This window comes from Chionomys nivalis, chromosome 3 (genome assembly GCF_950005125.1).
Source record: "Chionomys nivalis chromosome 3, mChiNiv1.1, whole genome shotgun sequence".
In the NCBI taxonomy this organism is placed as follows: domain Eukaryota; kingdom Metazoa; phylum Chordata; class Mammalia; order Rodentia; family Cricetidae; genus Chionomys; species Chionomys nivalis.
In genome coordinates, this window is record NC_080088.1 from 91,682,766 (window position 1) to 91,703,929 (window position 21,164).

The 21,164-nt window shown below is 40.0% G+C and overlaps 1 protein-coding gene across 1 annotated transcript in view; it reads right to left on the reverse strand.

The window, feature by feature from the left end:
* The window catches only part of Sdk1 (sidekick cell adhesion molecule 1), a 975,668-nt gene that overhangs the window by 601,526 nt on the left and 352,978 nt on the right, over window positions 1-21,164 (reverse strand). The gene's annotated exons all lie outside the window — the stretch shown is intronic.

Below are 21,164 nucleotides of genomic sequence, written 5' to 3' on the forward strand. Positions count from 1 at the left end.
CAGGGTACATGCTTATCCTAAATTCACTGGGTTGTGTGTACGACACATAGACACTGCATTGTAGGCCTACTCTATCATATTAAAATAAGACACATTGGTTGAGATGACTTAGCATTGCAAACAGGAGGACCAGAGTTCAAATCCCCAGAACCTACCAACCAGGCTGTGCATGGCTGCACATAGATACAACACCAGTGCTGAGCAAACAGGAGGACCTGAGTTCACAAGCCCAGAGCCCACCAACAAGACTGTGCATGGTTGCACATACCGATAGCCCCAGTATTGAGAGATGGCAGAGACAGGAGGATTGCTATGGCTTTCTGCCCACAGACTTAGATCTGCAGTCAGTGGGAGACCCTGTCTCAAGGCAATAAGGAGGGGAAGAGAGTGATGGAGTAGGCTATCAGGCCTCTGAGCGCACTTACATTTGTATACACACATACACAAAATTAAATTAAATTAAATATGTGGGTTGGTGGTACTCACTTGTCATGTCCAAGAGGTCACTGTCGCATGCCCTACCCAAGAGGTTGAAGTGAATGAAACATTACAATGTTCACATTGTAACAGAACAAAGAAAACTTTCATTCTGAATGAAGAAAGCAAGGAGTAAGACTTGGAGGCCTGGATCCTTTTCACATTGGGAAGGGCGCAGGTCATGAAAGGTCACATGTACAGTCTCCTCGATATCTGAAAAATGCAATGCAATGCTGCTTTTCCTTAACAAAAGTGACACTCCAGCTGCAGCTGTCTAATCTTTTGAATACATGTGTTCTTACAAAGTATAATCAGAGAAACTTAAAGCAGCTCAGGCAAAAGACACAGTGTTAGCGTGTTCTGTTTGCTCTGTACCAAGTAGACCTGGAAGCATTGATATTCGACTAATCGCTCATCTTTTTTATTCAAGTATGTCCAATTAGTCATCCTGGAAAAGGGAACCCAGAGGAATAATTTTAGATGAATAAAACACTTGGACAATACAGGCAATTCAGCAGTAAGCAAATATTAATCAAAGTGAGTCTCCCTCTGATAACCTTGCAGTGCTCCTATGGTAGGACTCATAAAACCTTTTATGATAAGAAAAAAAAACATTGCTGAGCATTAATCTTAAAAATTCTGTTCTATTATGAGGAACAGTTCATCCCAAACAAAATTAATTAGTGAAGACAATCAGAATATACCAAACCGAGCACAGAGTCAATGCCGTGTATTTAAATTACAAATCAGACTGGAAGGCTGTGGGCTTTGATTGTTGTGTACTGTAATTATAGGAATGAGGGGTGCTGAGATCAGGTTAAAGCAAAATCAACAGAAGTTTTTAGAGGAGCATGAGGACAGGTCATTGGAGCACAGCTCTGGAGAGCTGCAAGGACAACTGGATCGTGGCGACATGACCATGTTTACATAACTGTTACCCGATCTACTTTTTTTCTCTTTTTAAGTATCTTGCATAGATGCAAAAATTCTTGTGAATTTCTACAATAATCTTATATGCTAACGCACAGAAATAGCATTGCTTTCAAACGACAGGAAGAGGCAGATAGGAAAAGTGAGTATTAGGCATATGTCGCCGTGCGCCGTCTCCAAGGGTAATGTCGCACCAGGGGAAAATCTACAAAACCGTTGTGAAGTCCTCCACCTCTTACTGGAATTCCTGCGCAAATTATGTTCACCTAACAGATGGGAGTGCTTGTTGTAAGCCTATTGTTTATAAACACACATTTTTTTTTTTTTTTTTTTTTTTTTTTTTGCAACGGAAAAATATTTATTTTAATCAGTGCTTGAGAAACAGATGTTGGTATACAACTTGAGAATTGGCTTTTACAGCATCGATATTGGCAGATCTAATTCACAACAAGGTCCTACAGCACTTTTTTTTTTCTTTTCTCTCCTTTCCTCTCTTCCTCCATTCCTCCCTCCTTTCTTTTTTTTTTTTTTTTTTTTTTTTTTTTTTATTTTTATTCTTTTTTAATTAAAATTTCCACCTGCTCCCCGTTTCCCATTTCCCTCCCCTCCTCCCAAATATTGCCCCCTCCCCCCACTCCCCTCCCCCTATCCCCACTCCTCTTCTCCTCCCCCCACACCATTCCCCCTCCCTCTCGATACTGAAGAGCAGTCCAAATTCTCTGCCCTGCGGGAAGACGAAGGTCTTCTATCTACGTCCAGGAAGGTGAGCTTCTAAACAGGCTAAGCTCCCACAAAGCCAGTTCATGTATTAGGATTGAAACCTAGTGCCATTGTCCTTGGCTTCTCATCAGTCTTCGTTGACCGCCATGCTCAGAGAGTCCGGAATCAACCCATGCTTATTCAGTCCCAGACCAGCTGGCCTTGGTGGGCTCCTAATAAATCAGTTCCACTGTCACAGTGGGTGGGTGCATCCCTCGTGGTCCTGATTTTTTGCTCTTGTTCTCCCTCCTTCTGCTCCTCATTTGGACCTTAAGAGCTCAGACCGTTGCTCCAAATTGAGACTCTGTCTCTACCTTGATCCATCGCCAGATGAAGGTTCTAAGGTGATATGCAAGATATTCATCAGTATAGGATAGGGTCATTTCAGGTTCCCTCTCCTTAGTTGCCCAAGGTACCAGCTGGGGACATATTCCTGGACACCTGCGAACCCCTCTAGAGTCAAGTCTCTTGCCAACCCTAAGATGGCTCCCTTAGATAGGATATATACTTCGCTGCTCCCGTATCCATCCTTCCTATATCCCAACCATCCCAATCCCCCGAGCTCCTCCCATCCTCCCCTTCTCATATTTCTCATCCCATTTCCCCTTTGCCCCATGCCACCTCACCCGCAAGTTCCCATTTTTTGCCCTGCAATCTTGTCTACTTCCCCCTCTCCATGCGGAAGACTATATGATTTTCTTTGGGTTCACTTTCTTATTTAATTTCTATAGGATCGCACATTATATGCTTAATGTCTTTTACTTATGGCTAGAAACCGATTATGAGTGAGTACATCCCATGTTCCTCTTTTTGGGTCTGGGATACCTCACTCAGGATAGTGTTTTCTAGTAGCGTTGCAGGATACAAGATCAATTCCAAAAAATCAGTTGCCCTCCTATACACAAAGGATAAGGAAGCAGAGATGGAAATCAAAGAAGCATCACCCTTCACGATAGCCACAAATAGCATAAAATATCTTGGGGTAACCCTAACCAAGGAAGTAAAGGATCTATTTGACAAGAACTTTAAGTCAATGAAGAAAGAAATTGAGGAGGATACCAGAAAATGGAAGGATCTCCCTTGCTCTTGGATAGGGAGGATCAACATAGTAAAAATGGCAATTCTACCAAGGGCAATTTATAGATTCAATGCAATCCCCATTAAAATCCCATCAAAATTCTTCACAGAGCTTGAGAGGACAATAATCAACTTTATATGGAGAAACAAAAAACCCAGGATAGCCAAAACAATCTTATATAATAAAGGATCGTCTGGAGGCATTACCATCCCTGACCTCAAACTCTATTACAGAGCCTCAGTATTGAAAACAGCTTGGTATTGGCATAAAAACAGAGAAGTCGATCAATGGAACCGAGTAGAAGACCCTGATTTTAACCCACAAACTTATGAACACCTAATTTTTGATAAAGGAGCTAAAAGTATTCAATGGAAAAAAGAGAGCATCTTCAACAAATGGTGCTGGCAGAACTGGTTGTCAACGTGTAGAAGAATGAAAATAGATCCATATCTATCACCATGCACAAAACTCAAGTCCAAATGGATTAAAGACCTCAATATTAGTCTGAACACACTGAACCTGATAGAAGAAAAAGTTGGAAGTACTCTACAACATATGGGTACAGGAGATCACTTCCTACGTTTATCCCCAGCAGCACAGACATTAAGGGCAACACTGAATAAATGGGACCTCCTGAAACTGAGTAGCTTCTGTAAAGCAAAGGACACTGTCACTAAGACAAAAAGGCAACCCACTGACTGGGAGAAGATCTTCACCAACCCTGCAACAGACAAAGGTCTGATCACCAAAATATATAAAGAACTCAAGAAACTAAACTTTAAAATGCTAATGAACCCAATAAAAAAATGGGGCACTGATCTGAACAGAGAATTCTCAACAGAAGAAATTCAAATGGCCAAAAGACACCTAAGGTCATGCTCAACCTCCTTAGCGATAAGGGAAATGCAAATTAAAACAACTTTGAGATACCATCTTACACCTGTCAGAATGGCTAAAATCAAAAACACCAATGATAGCCTTTGCTGGAGAGGTTGTGGAGAAAGAGGCACACTCATTCATTGCTGGTGGGAATGCAAACTTGTGCAACCACTTTGGAAATCAGTGTGGCGATTTCTCAGGAAATTAGGGATCAACCTACCCCAAGATCCAGTAATACCACTATTGGGAATATACCCAAGAGATGCCACATCAAATGACAAAAGTATCTGTTCAACTATGTTCATAGCAGCATTGTTTGTAATAGCCAAAACCTGGAAACAACCTAGATGCCCTTCAATGGAGGAATGGATGAAGAAAGTGTGGAATATATACATATTAGAGTACTACTCAGCAGTAAAAAACAATGACTTCTCGAATTTTGCGTGCAAATGGATGGAAATAAACACACATTTTTAAGCAGAGAAAGTTTCCTGGCTCATTGGAAGAAGGTATGATAAAAATCGTGGCACCATATGCCGCTCAGCACAGGCAACACTTGCTCCTGCTCCAGTCAACACTGGGCCAGGGTGTGAACACATCCCACCAGGGTAGGTTCTGCTAGACCAACACAGCACCCCAGGACAATAAAACTCTAGATCCCACCAATGCCAGAGACAGCAGGGCCAAGACTGCTGGAGACAGCACCTTAGCCATGAATGCTACCCTGAACATACACCAGAACATTCAAGGCTTCTCCTTCCCAGCCAGCAGTAAATGCCTAGTTAGGACAGGAAGATCAGGAGTTCAAGTCATCCTTGGCTGCACAGGGGACCTCAGTTAGCCTGGGCTAAGAACTCTGTCAACCAAACAAAGAACCAACCAATCAGCCAACTAACCAACCAACCAATCAATCAATAAAATATTACTGCTAATAATAATGATGATAACATAAAATTTTGGGGCTGGCAATTAACTTAATGGTTTAGTGCTTGACTAGCAAGTATGATGCCCTAGCACACCTTAAAAAGAAATGAGTAAGAAAATAAGGGGGAGATTTCCTAAGTGGTAGGAGGCTTCCCTAGTATCTATAAGGTACAGGTTCAATCCACAGCACCCCACAAAAAAAATCCACTAGCTACAAGTATAATTTTATGCTAGCATGATGCCTATTTTGCATGAACAAGCACCAGATTTTATAATAAGTTTTATATCTTTGGACAAAAGCTCATTCTTATTTTTATAACTAAAGAGAGGGGATTTAGGGAAATACACATTAAAAGCCATGTGTAGGTTCACAAAATCACCCCATCTTGGGAAGGTTAGATGATAATTATGTTTTCAATTTTTTATAAATTTCCTATATTAAATTTTAAAAAACAATAATCCAAAGTGGAATGAGTCTGTCACTGACTGTTTCCTCAAGGAAAATAATGATGAAAAAATCTACACTGGAATTTGATAAGAAAATAGATACACAATTTTGAAGGTGTGCCTGACTGACAGGTCATACGCATTGGGGCAAGTTGAAGGTTATGCCCTTAGAAGAGTTAAATCATCAGTATGAAGTTAAAGTGCACAGAACAGGAGAGATGGAGTTATCCATTGGGAACTCTGTATTTCCAAAAGTTACCATGTACATAGGTGTGTGCGTGTGTGTGTGGGGAGGGGTATTTAAAACTTATTTTAAATGAAGAGGGAAACCAAACAGGTGCCTGTGAGTTGGGGCTACATGTAGCAAGCAAGTGGTAGTGGTGTCAGGGTTCAAATCTGGCCATCCAAAGATTCCAGAGACCAATGCGATGCCAAGTTCCCATAAGCATCTTACTGATGGCTATCTAGGTGACTATGTTTAGACTCTATTCTAACATTGACAAAAATCAACCCAAAGTTCAAGAGTCACTGTTGAGATATTCCTAAGTCTCTCCAGGACTCTGTTTTTCACCAGTGTAAGCAATGTTTTGGAGACTGTTCATTCTTTCTTTTTTCAGGGGCAAAAAGGTAAAAATCTCCATTTCATGAAGCTCAAGAATGTGACAGGAATCGGTCTGTCAGATCTAGCATTATTAGGATTAAATACTCTCAAGTCAGTGTGAATTGAATGTCAGAAAACCTTTGGGAAAGAGGGTATTGATTTTTTTTTTATGGAGAAAAATCTTTTATTCCATTTGTGATTACTTAATTCTTTATGATGTGAGATTCTCTGTAGACATAAAAAATGGGGACCATTACACCAAGAACTGAAGTATGAAGACAAATGTTATCCTCTACACAGTTAAAAATATCTACATCAAGGTATAATAAAAAAGGGATCTAAGCGATAAGCATGACAACAAGCACTAGTGAATCAGGATCATACAGTTAAAGCTCCTGCTGTCTCATTTGGAAATCCTTGTCAACCATGGATCATAGTAGATGGGGTTGTCCTGGTGGCTAAGGCTTCACTTAGACTCCACAATTACCCCAATACAAAAGACCCAATGAGATTAATTATCTACATCCAAACCATCTCCAATAAGAACTTTAAGAAGCCATATGCCAGTTCCATTTGGGAAATTCCCCTGGAACAACCCTATCTGCTCTGACTACACAGCAAAGACAAGACAGTAAAACTGAAGCCAGCAACCAGTTCAAGCAGCACACAGTTTTGTGGGATCCACACGAAGACTGGCCACACCTCACTACCACTAAAGATCTAAGTCACACACCCTACCACGAGTTATGCTCTACAAGCCTGGGAGGGCAGCATGGCTCACTTTCTCTTGGAGTGAGATTGCAACGCCCTATCCATTCTTAAATTCCCACACTTATTATCCCCATCTTTCTAAACAAAATGACAATTTGATGCTTCAGAAATGAAGAGTCCATTTTTCAATGACAGAATTCACAAATATAGTTTTATGATAAAGAAGGAAGTTGAAGTCATATCGAAAGGTTCATACCCAATTCACAACTATCTCTATATGGGCTACTAGGAACCAATTAAGCAACACAGCATGAAACTACATGAGATTCTTTTTTTTTTTTTAATCTAAAACTCACAATTCTCATGGCTGGGTTGAGCCCAAATAAAATCTGTTTATGTGAGTGAGTTCATTCACAGAGACAGTGCCACTGGGATGTAAACCATCAGAGGAGAATTAGTATGAACTGAGGGTAGGAATCACTAGGGAAGTCCATCTTTGCAGGAAGATGCAGCTGAGGGTCACATTCACTTTAGATAGCTGATGAAAAAAACAAATCTGTTTCACCTAAGAAGGAAGTGTTCACACACACAACACACACACACACACACACACTTTACTTGTTGAGCAATTGATTAAGAAACAATGTATTAAGCAGTATATAAAAGGATGATCCTTGTAGTTCATGGAAGAATTGTACTGAAGAGATGTACTTCAACATGTAAGGAATATAAGCAAAAGACCAGTCTTTAAATAAAAATATTTTAAAACAAATTTAATAAAATCATATTTAAGAGCTAAGTCTTCAGATATAAGGATACAGTATATTTGCCCAATAGCCAGGTTCTCTTATTTCTCTCAATAATATTTGAAGTTTTCAGCGTAAATATTGTGTACATCATTTGTCAGATTTATTCTTATGTATTTCAGTATTTGGTACTTTTTTTTTTGGTTTTTCGAGACAGGGTTTCTAATTTGTGGTGTGTGTTGTATGTGTGTTATATTATGGATAAGGAAGGATGACTGTTAAAAATAGAGATAGGTGAATTGATGTATAATTTTTATATATTTAACTTCTATCTGGTAAAATTACTGACCTCACTATAGAGGTGATTATACTGTTTGACAATGAAATCAGTATTTTTTCTTTTGCAATATAGATAACTTATTTTTCTTGCCTTATTGCACTGGCTAGTAAGTCTACTATCATAATTTGATGCTTTGTAACTTTGTGGCTCTTATTCAAATTAGAAGAAAAGTAGCATTGTTTCTTTAATAATTTTCCCTTGCCCTTTCTTTAGTAGAAGTTACACATACATTTGAAGTTTTCTTGTTACTCTCTAATGCTTATTTAACTGTTCCTTTTTATTTTGTATAGTTCTGTTGATGTATTCATGAGCTTACTCATTTTCTTCTGAGCATTCTAATCCCCCTCAGATACAGTTTTATCTTTAGAGTTTGTCTTACTTTGATTATACACAACCATAATTGTCTCGCAGGCTTTCTCTGTTACTTTGTGTCAGTTCTACTATGGTTTCAATAGCCTTTATTTTCCTTCTCACTTTACATCATGCCTTCCTGCCTCTTTGCAAGCTTGATACATTGATTAAATTTTAGATACTATGAAGGTTCATTTGTTGAGTTCTGGCTACCTTGGCATTCTTATAAATGTACTTAAACTTTGTAGTGATGCTCAGAAGTAATTAGCTTAACCCTTTCAAAGTATTGCTTTTTAACAGTAGCTTGGTGGGACTACACCATATTTTGGCAGAGAACAAGTCATGATCAATGCTCCTTATACTAAGCAACAGATTGATTGATTAGATTATTTCAAAATAGTGATTTTTGGGCAATTGTGTTTGCTCAATTTGAAGGCCAGATTAATAACCTTTCCCTAGCTGATTTGCTACTGAAATCTGCACAAATACATTCCTTTGATTTTCCTAAACGGAAAAACATCCTTTCCTTAAAGGATGCTATGCTAACTTTTACAGAATGGTTCTTCCAATGGAAGAGTTTTGTATGTGGTTAATTGTGAAGAACATGTAGTACAAACAGAGCTGGCCTCAGTTTAAATAGTTGAGCTGCGAACTGTTGCGATAATATTTCATCTTTTTGCATATGAGGCATTTAATCTATATACTAACAGGCAATATATATTTAATGCTCTTTTTTTTTTTTTTTATTATATATTTTTTTTTATTCTTTTTTTTAATTAAAATTTCCAACTGCTCCCCGTTTCCCATTTCCCTCCCCTCCTCCCACACATTGCCCCCTCCCCCCTCTCCCCTCCCCTATCCCCACTCCTCTTCTCCTCCCCCCAGTCCATTCCCCCTCCCTCTCGATACTGAAGAGCAGTCCAAATTCCCTGCCCTACAGGAAGACCAAGGTCCTCCCACTTCCATCCAGGCCCAGGAAGGTGAGCATCAAAACAGGCTAAGCTCCCACAAAGCCAGTTCATGTATTAGGATCGAAACCTAGTGCCATTGTCCTTGGCTTCTCATCAGCCTTCATTGTCCGCCATGTTCAGAGAGTCCAGTTTCAACCCATGCTTATTCAGTCCCAGTCCAGCTGGCCTTGGAGAGCTCCCAATAGATCAGTTCCACTGTCACTGTGGGTGGGTGCACGCCTCGTGGTCCTGATTTCCTTGCTCATGTTCTCCCTCCTTCTGCTCTTCATTTGGACCTTAAGAGCTCAGACGGTTGATCCAAATTGGGTCTCTGTCTCTCTCTCGATCCATCGCCAGATGAAAGTTCCTGTGCCATTCTCCTTGGCCTCTCGTCAGCTCTCATTGTCCGCCACATTCCGAGAGTCCGGTTTTATATATATTTAATGCTCTTTAAGTCATAGAAACCATCCCATATGTCAGGACTAGCAATAAGCAAGTTAAGATGCAAATTCAAAATGCCATACAACAAAAAAGGTTGCCCTGCTTTGTAGGTCATATCAGAGCTCATTCAAATTGTCCTGGTCCATTAGCTAAAAGTAATGCATTGATAAGCTTACAAAAATAGTTGCTTTATCTCAGGTTGAGCTTGCTCAGTGATCGCATGCTCTGCATCATCAAAATAGTATAAGTTTAAGAAAACAATTTAGATTAACAAGGGAAGCTGCTCACCCAATTGTTAAGCAATGTGATATATGCTCACAGTATTTACCTGTACCTATCTGGGGGTAAATCCCTGAGGACAACTTCCTGATCATTTATGGCAAATGGATGTTACTTAAATTGCAGAATTTGACAAATTAAGATATGCGCATGTGACAATCGATACATATTCAATATTCTTGATGGCAACTGGAGAAGCCATTAAGCATGTAATAATTCATTGTTTAAAATGCTTCTCATACATGGGGACCCCAAAAATCATAAAGATGTTTTGTTCAATGCATCCCTAAAGATGGATGATGTGTCCGGATATGTTAGTAAAGCATTTCAGCAATTTTGTTCACAGTGGGATATCAAACATAAGACAGGTATTCCTTATAATCCTCAAGGACAAGGAATTGTAGAGCGTGCCCATGGCTCCTTAAAAACACAATTTCCAAAAAATAAAAACAGGAGATTATCTCTTCAAAAACCACATAATGCCATGAGCCATGCACTGTTTAAGCTAAACTTCTTGAATATGGATGTCCATGAGCAGTCTGCTATGGACAGATTTTGGCATGATGGCACCAAGACAACCTTTGCTAAAGCAAGTTGGAGAGACCCTTGCACTGGATTATGGAAAGGACCCACTCCTGTGTTATTATGGGGTCGAGGACATGTCTGTGCTTTTTCACAGAATGAAGAACAAGCAAGATGGCTTCCAGAATGTCTGGTTCAATGTGTCCAGCAGAGGAATGCTAGCCCTGATGTCATTGCAGTTGCTGATGACTTCATAGAAAAAGTACAAAGAGGTTCCTGAACCTGTGATCCTGACCTCCTCATACCACCATGCTGCAGGCTGAGGAAAAGGGTACCTGAACCAGTGTTCCTGACAAACAACATCATGCTGCAGTCTGAGAATGGAAGAAAGGAAGATCATGGTGACAACTGATGATTCCCAGCCTCTTGATGGACTTGCTGAGCAACTTCGAGACCTACTGAGTACTGTTTTACATTGGAACCAGACCAGAAATGTAGACTGAACATTTGACTGTTTTATACTTCTGGACACAGAAATCAGATTGCCAATGAGGTATTAAGTCTGCTGTTGAAATGTTGAAAGAACCTGAGAACTGAGACCTCAATTTTCCCCTCAGGGGAAAAAGACTCATTATAAGGAGTGACTGAAGCCCCTCTTCAGATGTGAGGAGGGTAGCCTAAGGGTTTTTTCTGCTGCTCAGAGACTGGGACAATTGCTCAAAAGCAGCATTGCAATTGGACTCTCACCCATTACAAAAATCTTTCTTGTGATTAGAATGGATTTAAGAGAATTGTGATTTAACAAATTGTGTTATGGTATTGGCCTGTTAATGCTTTAGTTCACTATAAGATGTTAATGAGTTGAAAAAGATTAGAACTTGTCTAAGAAAAGTTTGACATTACCAATGAGTTCTTGAATTTGACATGTTTAATAAAAATTTAGATTTTGATACAGCTAAAAACTGTTAAGAAACACTCTAGACCAATTCAAAAAGGGCATTCCCAATCCTGGTGATCCTCCACTCCTTTAATTAGGAGATACTATAGCCATAGAAGTATGTACAGAACAAAATATTATTTGCTTGCTTATCATTATTAATTGTTGATGAACTCTCTTGTCAGAAACTTGGCTCAGAGACACAGAACCCAGAGGTACTTTCTCCCTTAACTTCCCTTGATTACAGAGATCAGGTCAGCAGTCAGTGATGGGTTTGGTCCCTTTTCCTCCCAGGTGCCTAAGACACGGACATGTATGATTGGAATGCATGTACCAGAGACAGCTAAGTCTGGGAAACGGAAAAGAGTTCACCTAAGGCAACCATCTGTTCTATTGCAGAAACACAGGCATTATTAAAATTTATAAAAAGGGAGGAATTGTGGAGGCCCAAAAATGTGAGCCTATTTCCACCTTGACCAAAGGTCAGAGAGTCAGAATTTACTTCTATTCCTTCAAGGTTATTGTGTTTTTACCTCAAACAAAGATTCTACCTAGATTCAGATCAGAGACTTCTTCTTTCTCAAGGTTATTGTCAACAGGTGGGGCTAATATCTAGACCTTGTATTTCAGGAATAGAGAAGTAGATATGTTTCCACCTCAAACAAATTTCTAAGGATCCAACTAAGGTTCCAGACCTTATGGAGATAACATTGGATTCCACTTAAGGAGTGGTTTGCCTACAAAATATTTTGGTCTAGGGTGTAAGCATGACTTGTTTTGTCCTAGCAACAGAATGTTTAACTACGGATGTAGCCCACAACCTTCAACCAGTCTATTCAATTACTTGTATCATGTTAATGCAGTTTTTTTTTAAAATCTTACTACTACTTTTTGAGGTCAGGGTATTATGAGCAATTGGAAGTTAAACACAGGTGATTTCAGTATTCACTGGAACTCCCTCCTGGTATTATTCTATATGCTTCTGTCTTATTGTTTTTATTTGTGTCTTTGTATTCTTTACTAATCTTCCTAAATCCCTATGCCCCTACCCTGGCGAGTGGCATTTTTGCTGAGGCTGGTCCCTGACAGGGGTTGCTTTTCCTCTTGACACATGTTCAATATCTGATGTTGACAGAGATAGCTGTTGTAGATAAGGATGCTCTGCCGTGTCTCCAGGAACCTCAAAGAGTCAAGTATAGACCCTTAAGGTTCTAGCACAAAGCTGTGCCTTCTGAAAAGTAATTCCTGTAGTGCAGAGTGATAAATAAGAGCTAGGCTGTGGGTATTAGAAAATGCCCATGGAAATAACTCTTACAAAGGGATTATCAGAGCCATATAATTCTAAGAATCAAGGCTGCTCTCTCAACGACTCTTAAGCCACACAAACTGATGGAACAGCTAAAATCCTAGGCCTGCGTAATAGCATGCTGGACACGGAAGTGCCACACTATAGCCTTCCAGGAGTACTGCAAGGGATTATAGCCTTCCAGAAATACTGCAAAGGGGCAGCTTTGCAAGCAGCATATTTGACCCTCTGGTGGTTTATTACCGTCGTCATATAGAGAAGACCTAGAACCACCTAGGAAAAGAACCTCTGGGCATGCCTGTGAGGGACTACCTAGCTCAGATTAGCCTCTGGGTGTAACTGTGAGGGACGAGGAGGGTCATCGTCTATGTGTTACTTTCATTGGTTAATAAAGAAACTGCCTTGGCCCTTTGATAGGATAAAAAATTAGGTAGGCAAAGTAAACAGAACAGGATGCTGGGAAGAAAGCATTGAGGCGGATGCCATGATTCTTCGACCCTAGACGGATGTAGGCTAGAGTCTTTCCTGGTAAGCCACCACCACCTCGTGGTGCTACACAGATTATTAGAAATGGGTTAATCAAAATATGAGAGTTAGCCAGTAAGAGGCTAGATATAATGGGCCAGGCAGTGTTTAAATGAATACAATTTGTGTGTTGTTATTTCGGGTGTAAAGCTAACCATGAGGGAGCCGGGTGGGACGAAAAGCAGGCCTGTGCTCCTCATCACTATATACCTCGGTTAGATTAGCTTCTGGGCATGCCTGTGAGGGACTACCTAGGTTACATTAGCACTTCCCTATCATGTACAAGACGCTGAGAGGATCATCACCACTATAAGAGAACACAGTACTGATAATAGTATTGGTAAAGGACCTATCGACTAGGTTAGAGCCATATGGCAGAGGGAAAGGAAATGACAATCACAGCGTTTGGCGCTCCTGTCTAGCAGACTCACTTGAGTTCCTCACTGAGCCACCCACTGCACCCTTCTTCATGTGGGTTTTACTTATCGCTTATCAAAGTTATCCCCAGGAATTTAATAATTTTTATCGATACTGTGAAATTTCCTCATCCTTTTATGAAACTGGAGAAAATAGCATTTTTTCCTTTAACATTCTCATTTTTACTGAAATTAAAAAGAAGCATCCCTCAAGTTCCTATTGTTATTGTGGCAGAGAACTGAGCGATGGAAACAGGTCTCCTAAGAAGACGATGACATTTTTAGACTATCCAATTATCCCAACTGTTATAATAGGCATACCGCACTAGCATTAAGAAATCCTTCGCACGTGGGTTTGCATACAGACACACACTTGGAATATAAATATTACAGCATTTTCCTCAGCGTAGACTGGGACCTACAGATGTTTCCTGTAAAAGTGGCATGCAAAGCCACCTCAGACACCTGTGCAAACTTAATTACTCAACTGCCATTGATTTGCCTCTGCCCTCATCTGTGCCTAAAAGATGGCCCAAGCATCAACGTGAAACTGAACATTTAAAATTCACCACGATCCACAAGCAGAGAAAAATACTATTCTTAGTCCATGCTAGAAAAGGTGAAATGGCGTTATTATCTCCTTACAGTGTTAGCATTTTCCTAACTGACACCAAAGGAGGTAAAAATCAGCGCTCGCTCTCAGGCAGGGTGGCTATTATTTTCATCCCCGTTTCCCAATTTGAGACTTACAAAGGTCTCTCGAAGGTTAACACAGGAGAGCTGAAGGTGTTCCGGGGAGGAGGAGGATGAAAAGAATAATTTGAAGAAAATAGTGTGATTTTTAAGCAGCTTTTACATCTGGACATACTGATGATAAAATACAATGGGTTCTTGAGAACTCATCTCAGAATCTGAAGACCTCAGTGAGCAAAGTGTAATTCATCACTTCTACTGTAAGCCATCCCTGCTCCAGAAGAAGGCATGTCTCCCCGTTGTGCTCCCAGCGAAGCAGTAGTGAGGCAGTTGCCTTAATGGTCCATGTATAATGAATCCCTACCTTGGTCTTGCTTCAATACAAACAACACTGTTTTGTCTTCCCATGAATTATCACCACATGTTTCAAACGAATAGGTAATTTTTGTTACTGGAAAGAACAATGAGGAACAAAATAAAATATAAAGGATAAACCTTTTCACATATTTCGGTCAACATTAAGTTTAAGAAGCTGAGTGTGTAAGAGTAGCTTAGGGTACATGTGGGCTTTTAAAAGAAAAAAAGTTTGGGCCAGAGATCACTGAGCAGGGCACAAAAAGGCATGGTGCCTAAACAAATGGCCTAGCCTTGAGCAGCTCCATTTCAGAAACATACTAAGGGAACCTGAAGATCAGGGAAAGAAATACTCAGCTTTGAGGGCCTCCTGCCATACACCATCCACCTCTCTGATCTCCTCCCCAGAAGGACAATTATTTGGGGTCCCACTGCTTACTTCCTGGAGCATACAGAATGTATCTTCTGATTTTTCTGAGCACCCACCAACATGGGATTTATTATGTCATTTTAAAGCTGAAAAGACTAGGTCAAAATGGTGACCTTCTCCAAAGTCACTCAGATAGGAAGATGAAGTTGCTAGCGCTCAAGGAACGTGTGTCCAAGCTTGTCACTTGTCACTCCAAGTTGGTCTCATTTCTACACTCACCACAACATCACACAATTAACATTGAGGAATATTGCTGGTAATTACTGGAACATTAAATGTGTGTCAGAAAATAGGGTGTTCCACACATCAAAGTCTCTCAATGCCTACAACACGACCCATGAGGTGTGGTCAGCCCTGTGATGGTTCAAATTGACAGGATCTGGAATCGTCCAAGTGACAAACTTATATGTATGTCTGTGAGAGAGGTTCTAGCTGGGTTGGAGGTGGGAAGTCCTACACTGACTGTGGGCATCACCGTTCCATGGCATGAGGTCCCAGGCAAGACAAAAGGGGAAGTGAGCTGAGCACCAGCATCCAGCTTGCTCTGCTTCCTCATTGGGAACACAGTACTGCTGTGATTTTACCTCCACAATGGGCTGTACCCTTAAGGTGTGAGCCAAAACAAACCCTCTACCCTTAAATTGCTTTGGTTGAGCATTTGATTCCAACAATTCAGAAAGTAATTAAAACAGTCGGTTCTTGTAAATCTTTACAGGAGGGCTCACAGACAACCTCCCCAAGGTCATAGCATCATGCAGGATTCCAACCTAGACTATTCAAGTCAAGGGAGCTCTGGATGGCTGTGATAAATCATTCCCTACAAAGTGAATAACTAGGGGTGAAGCTATATTGGAGAAGTCCAAAATTCATACATGTTAAAGGGCAAGTGCATGGCAGAAACAAGTAAACAAGTGTAGGGTGATAATGAAGAGAGGAGCCAGATGCACAGTGGGGATGAGAGCTTGTGAGGTGGAACCATGCAGCTGTTTTCTTGGCTTGGTCTGCAGACCAATGTAGCCAGCTTCTGAATGGACTACCAAGACTGGAAAACAGGGGCTTTATAAGAAATCTTACAACCACATGAGTGGAAGTGGGGCTTTGATAACACACACACACACACACACACACAAAGAGAGAGAGAGAAAAAGAGAGATGTTGGTTCCCAGCTGCTCAGCCCCAAAATAACCACACAGAAAGAAAGTGTATTATTTAAATCACTACTTGGCCCACTAGTTCTAGCTTCTTAATGGCTAACTCTTGCATATTAATTTAACCCATGTCCATTAATCTGTGTATCGCCACATGACAGTGGCTTACTAGCAAAGTTTCGACATGTCTGACTATGGTGGAGGTTCTATGGCTTCTCTCTGACTCCACCCTTCTTTCTCCCAGCATTTAGCCTAGCTTTCCCAGCCTACCTAAGTTCTGCCTTGCTATATGTCCAAAGCTGTTTCTATATTCATTAATGGTAATCACAGAACACAGAGGGGACTCCCACATCATAGAGAGAGAGAGAATGAGAGGGTGAAAGAAGGCTAGAAAGTTGAATGAGCAAGAACAAGAAATATTCAGCTAGACAATCAAGGCAAGCAGAACATGGATCACATATTACAACTTTTGTGGTAGATGAGGGAGTGAGTTGGCTGTGTGTTAAGCTGATGCTCCATATGCTGATTCTTTATTAATTCATGAAAGCAGCACAATTTGATGACTTTGGGGGTCTTTTGAACTTTGTAGGCAACACTAGCTTCATAATGCTCAGAAGCAGAACATCCAGCACAACAGTCCTTAGGAAATGGTGACCACAGAGGCCAAATCTCGGGAGCTCTCAGGTTGAATTGCCAGCACATGTATGGTGGTTCACAGCTGTCTGTAACTCCAGTTCCAGGATATCTGATGCCTTTTTCTGGTTTCTATGGGTACCAGTCATGCATATGGTGTGCAGATATACATGTAACAAAATACTTACACACAAAGAATAAAAGTTAAAGTAAAAAAATTAATTAGATGAAATTGTTTGTTGTTACCAAGAAAAACAACTATCAGTAAGACACCCACAGACTAAAATCAAGGACAGAGACCATCTAGCATAATAACAGAAGACGAAAACAAGTTGGCATGGCTACTTTAGTATCTGATGGAGATGACTACAAGCCAAAGCTAGTCAAAACACACAGAGGGCTAGAAAGAAGGCTCAGTGCTGAGAAATGCTTGCTATACAAACACCCAGACCCAAGTCTGAATTCCTAGCACCCAAGAAAAAGCTGAGCACAACTGTGCAAATCTTCCTGTAACCACAGTGCTGTCAGGGAAATGGACACAGGAGGCTTGCTGGGGTTTTCTGTCAGTCAGCCAAGCTATAGGCTCACTGGGTAACCCTCTTTTAAGGGTATACAGTGTATAATGATAAGGCAGGAGACTTGATATCCCCCTCTGACCTCTACGTGAATACACATAAGCACACATACCTACACACATGTGTGCAAACACATGCACCATACATACAGTTACATACACAGTCACACATACATATATATATAGACATAAAGAAAGAAAGCCACTATATATTAACAAAGGGCCCAACTCATCAAGAAGATACAACAGACATAAGTACATTTACACCAGAGCTCAGGGCTCCCAATTTCATAAAACAAATACTAATGGACAGAAAAGGTCAGAGACATCCTCATATAATCGCAGCTGGTGATTTCAGTAAGCTAATCTCATTTTTAGATAGGTCATCCAAACAAAGATCAGCAAAGAAAACCCATAGTTAAATTATGCTACAGGTCAAAGGACTTAACAGAAGTATACAGAACATCCCATTTAACAGAAACAGAATATAGGTTCTTCTCAGCAGACATGAAACCTTCCCAGCCCAAATTAAGACTTAACAAATACAAAAACAACTGATTTTTTTAATCTTATCAGATCATAATAGAATCAAGGTAGAAACCAATACAGCAAGAGAAATCACAGAAACTACACAAATAGATGAAGACTGAGCAATACACCCTTGAAAGAGAGAAGGTCACTGACAAAATCAGCAAGGAAATTAAAATTCCCAACAATCAGATAAAAAAATGAAAGTACAACTTAGGAGGAACTTTCAACACTGCTAAGGTAATTCCAAGAAGAAAGTTTTAGCTCTGATATGAGTGTTCATAATCCTTTTAAAACCTGGATGATGCCAAATAAACAACCTAATAATGATATGTATCCAGGTCTTCAAAGTTCAGAAGCAAGTCAAGCGCAAAAGCAGACAAGGACAGAAATGACTGAGATGGCAAATAAAAAATTAATATGTAGAGTCAATTAGAATTGGTTCTTCAAAAACACAAACAAGGCTAACAAACCCCTAGCCAAGCTCCCACAAAGAAAGAGGCAGAAGACCCAAGACACTCTGATGTGGGAAGAAAGGGGGAGCCACTTCAGATGCCAATGAAATCGAGAGCATCGTTAGGAAATACTTTGAATATTTAGATCCCCAAAAGTCCAGGAAACTCTAAAGGGAATGGATGAATTTCTAGACACATATAATCTACCAAGTGAAATCAAGATGATATAAAGAAGTGACACATTCATAAAAGTCAACAAAACTGAACCAGTATTAAAACATTTCCCAGATAAGGGTCCAGAAAGAGTAAAGACCAAATTCTCCCAGATCTTTAAGACAAGCTTACATGAATGATTCTCAGACTGTTCCATGGTAGAGTAAGGGCAACATTATCTATGAAGTTGTTTAATGAAGGCAACACTGTACAAAAACCAAATCACCTCTTCCCGATGCACACACTCTCATACACACACACACACACACACACACACACACACCATTGACCAATTTCCCAAATGAACATGGATATAAAAATTATCAATAAAATTGTTGTATGCCAAATTCAAGAACACATTAATTAATATCACACACCACTACCACATTGGTTCCACTCCAATGTATGCAAATGTACATATATTTTAAGGGCAAAGTGTGTGTGTGTGTATATATATATATATATATATATATATATATATATATCATCACCATAGCTGTAGAAAAGGCATTTGACAAAGTTCAACAGCTGTTTGTGATGAAAGCCCTGAAGAAATGAGGAATAGAAGGAGAATACCTTCTAACAATAAAGACGATATATAACAAGCCTATAGCTAGTGTTACGGTAAACAGGAGAAAACTGGAAGCATTTCTTCCCAAGTCAGCCAAGAGTGCTCATTGTCCCCACTATATCTACTGCAGTGCTTCGGGCTTAGCTCAAGCCGTGAACCCGGGAAAAGGAAAATAGGGACACAAATAGGAAATCAAGAAACTGAATTATTCCTACTTGCAGGCGATTCTATTCTACATCCTAAGACCCGAAAGACTATCAGAAAACATCTAGAACTGTATACACTTTTGGCATAGTAGCAAGATAAAAAAAAAGTCAATATACAAAAATTAGTAGTATTTCTATATGTCAATAGCAAGCTTGCCAAGAAAGAACTGAGGCAGAGCAAAAGAAAACAGAATAACAACAACAAAAACTCAACAACAACAACAACAAAAAACCCAAAACCAACAAAAAGTATTTATAATACATTTTAAAAAAATCTTTCAGTAAATCTAAGCAAGAAGGTAAAAGATCTCTACAATGGGAATTTTAAACACTGAATAAAGAAACAAGATGACATTAGAAATTGGAAAGACCTCGCATGTTCATAGATGGAAAGGATTAATGTTGTGAAGATAGCTATGTCACAGAAAGCCAGCTATAGAGCCAACATAATCCACACTGAAATCCCAAATATTTCTTCACAGCCCTGATAGGAAGAAAAAAAAAGATCCTAAAACGTTCAACGAAGCACAAATGACTTAAGTACCCAAAGCAATCTCCACCCTCACAATGCTCGACCTCAAATTATACTGAAGAGCCAGAGTGACGAAGATAACACGTCTCTGGTACAAAGCAGACACAGAGATCGATAGAACACAGAAGCCGCGCTTAAATCCTCCCAGCCACAGAAACCTACTTTTTGACAAAGGTGAAAAAAAATAATACAACAGCCTGGTGCTAGGGAAACTGGGAGGATGAAAATAGATCCATATCTCTCACTCTGCACACATACAAAAATCAATTCAGAATGGATCAAAGACTTTTATACAAGCCCAACAATCTGAAATTGCTGGACATTATAGAGAAAACACGTTGGGGTCTAGGCACCAGCAAGGACTTTTTGAACAAGAAATAATTCCAGGAGCTGGCATGAGGGATAACATACAGTTAAGCACTTTCTGACCAGTAAAGGAAACACTCCCTGGCGTGAAGAGACAGCTTATAGAACGGGACAAACCTCTTTGCCAACTACACAGCACATAGGGGATTAATATTAAGGTATATAAAACTCCACAAATGTTAAACGTTAGAAAGCACCCAATCAATACGTGTGGTAGTGAACTGACTAGACAGCTCTCAAAAGAAGAAATATGAATGGCCAATAAATGTTTGAAAAGTGTTCATCATCCTTCACCGCTAGGGAAATACAAATAAAACCATCAATGAGATTCTACCTCACCGCAGTCAGAATGGCCATCACCAAGAAAGAGCAAAGAAAAAACACAACCCAATAACAAATTCTAGTGAGGATGTGCAGAAAATGGATGCTGGTAGTGGGAATGCAAAGTTATGAAGCACTGTGTAAACGTCAATCTCAAAGCTTCTAAAAAAGCTAAAATTAGGTCAAGTGCAGGACCCAGGTAGACCTCTCTCTTAGTCTGTACTGGAAGGCCTCTGTGTCAGTGTACCACAAAGGTACACACAGCCGTGCCTGCCGCTGCACCTCTCACAGAAGCTATGGAACTGGACCAACGAAGATATCTGCCAACACATGGACAGAAAACAAGAACATGGCACATATACTCAATGGAATGTTTTCAAACGCGAAAACTTGACATTTGCGCAAAGTGGATGGACCGCAATATCACTGAGTTAAGCAAAATAAGGCAGGCTAAGAAAGAGAAGTACATATTTCCTCTTATATGTTAAACTTAGGCTTAAAGGTGTGTGTGCAAGCATGAG